We start from the raw sequence: 2196 nt of genomic DNA on the forward strand, positions 1-2196 counted from the left end.
TAGGTGTAGATCTTTCCTACCAGAAGATCAGGGGTGTGGCAGAAAGACAGCAGTAAGGAGGAGCCAAGGAGTAGCAGTAGAAAGGCTGCAGAAAGAGTCAGGAGCTCAGAGGAGGGGGCAAAGGAGGTGAGGGGGTAGGGGCAGAAAGTGGAAATGAAAGCAGACAACAGAACATTGCTAGAGCGCAGAAAAGGAGGTGAAGGGAGACAATTTTAGAGAAGAAAATTTTTCGGTCGCTACCCGGATTCGAACCCAGGACCTTTGAATGAGAGGCCAACACCTTAACCTCTAGGCCACGTTGTTTGTTGCTTTGAGTGATGAATCCAAATACTAAGAGAGATTAAAACAGAGATGCATCGTACTATGAATAGAAAAAAAACAACAACAACTGGATTACTCTTCTCCGACTTCCAAGAAAAGAAACCCAACCTATTTTTGGTATTTCATTACAGAAGCACAGGAACTGAATGCAACAGAAGGCTCAACGGGAGCAGAGAATTTATTTGCTTCTTTCAAGACTGTATAATAAAGAAGGAAAAAAAGGAAACCAAAAGCAGAGGACTAAACATAAAGAAAAAGGAAAAGAAAGAAAAGGATGGTTTGGGGAGGGGGGAGGGCGCTTCGAAAGTACCAACAAACAAACAAACAGAGATAAGATGTAGTTGTCACATAAAGAGAAGAAATACGAAATGAAGAGTAATTCGAATGAGAAAAATGTAGGCCTACATGTACTTACAGACACACCAGTTGTAATTTCGACTCAGAATTATGTCACGTTATACATGCTAAAAATAAAAAATAGTGAAGATTCGTAAATGTAAGCAAATTGCCTAACTTGAGACAGTTGAATTTTTCATTTCTCATGTGCTTTCTTTCCTCTTTGTCCCAAGCGGAGTTTTTTGTTTTTCTTTTGTTTTTCTCATTAAAGAATACCCCTGGCTGTCTCCTCCAGAACAACACCAAATCTGGGCAAACGAAAGACGCGTCTGGGACGACTTGTTCCAGGGAATAAATAAAAGTGCAAGAAAATGACCGCTTGATGGTCTGGACTCGTGGTCAGTGAGTAAGACAGGAGCAAGCGGCGGATAAACCAAGAAAGCGTGAGAAGGATTTGTGAGGGGGTTATAGAAAGCTCAGCTTACATAAGAGGTACCCATGTCTTTGCGAACTCCAGGAAATCGAATTAAGCTCACAATCCCTTCCCGACGGACTCTACGAAGCCTCACTTTAGGAAAACATTCTCTTGACAACGCTGTGGTTAGAGCTGTGAATAATTCTAATTCGGTGACGTCTTACTTTTGTGTAAGGATGTGATTGGATCTGCTCCTATATTGTAGGGGGAGGAAATCTTGATGACGCACTACGACAAAAACAAAAAATAAAAACAGTAAAAACCACACACAAAAACAATAAAAATAAAATGAAGAAAAATAAAACATCGTAGCCGTCAGCAATCCGTGCTGGGATTTTATTTGAGCTCAATTTCTTTTCTGTAAAGTAATAAAGAAGGAGATAGAAATGTGAGCGTGCTCTGAATAGCGCAATTTGACATGAATAGATAGCTTAATCAAAAGGTTGCGTTCAGGGATGAATACTAATGATATGCCTTGCTTCACGTGTACATCGTTTTCCTTTAGTACAAAAAAAATTCAATATTAACAATAAAATAACTAAACTTATCATTCTTATTTAAAGAACAGAGTTTTATATATAAATATATAAACTGAAAATCACGTGGCCCACCAAGCCGCTTTCATTAAAATGTATACACATAAACTGTGCTCTTAGATGCACGCTTTGATCTTTCTTTGAAATTTTACTACTTTTTTTTTCTTTCTACTCTCTGTTCTTTCTTTCGGGTTTTTTTCTGGGGGGGGGTTTTCACAGCTGAATTTAACTACCTCGTCAAGGACAACACCGCTGCAATTACTTTCTTTTCTATTTCTCCCACAATGTTCTTACACAAGAAAAGCAAGCCCTCTCTGCCCGAGATGCACTAGCAAAATAACAAAGTACAGGAAGCTTTATGCTGTATCAAAGCGGATTCTTAATCGTACTGGTGTAATGAGATAAGGTCGGGATGAACTCTAAGCATTATTCTGTTTTTAAGTTTTCAATCTTGTTTCTGTTGTGGCCTGTTGGCTGAAATCAAGTATACCGTAAACATAGCATAATCAGTTTCGTTTTTCTAACCGT

The sequence above is a fragment of the Aplysia californica genome, unplaced genomic scaffold, assembly GCF_000002075.1.
Source record: "Aplysia californica isolate F4 #8 unplaced genomic scaffold, AplCal3.0 scaffold00128, whole genome shotgun sequence".
NCBI classification, from domain to species: Eukaryota; Metazoa; Mollusca; class Gastropoda; order Aplysiida; family Aplysiidae; genus Aplysia; species Aplysia californica.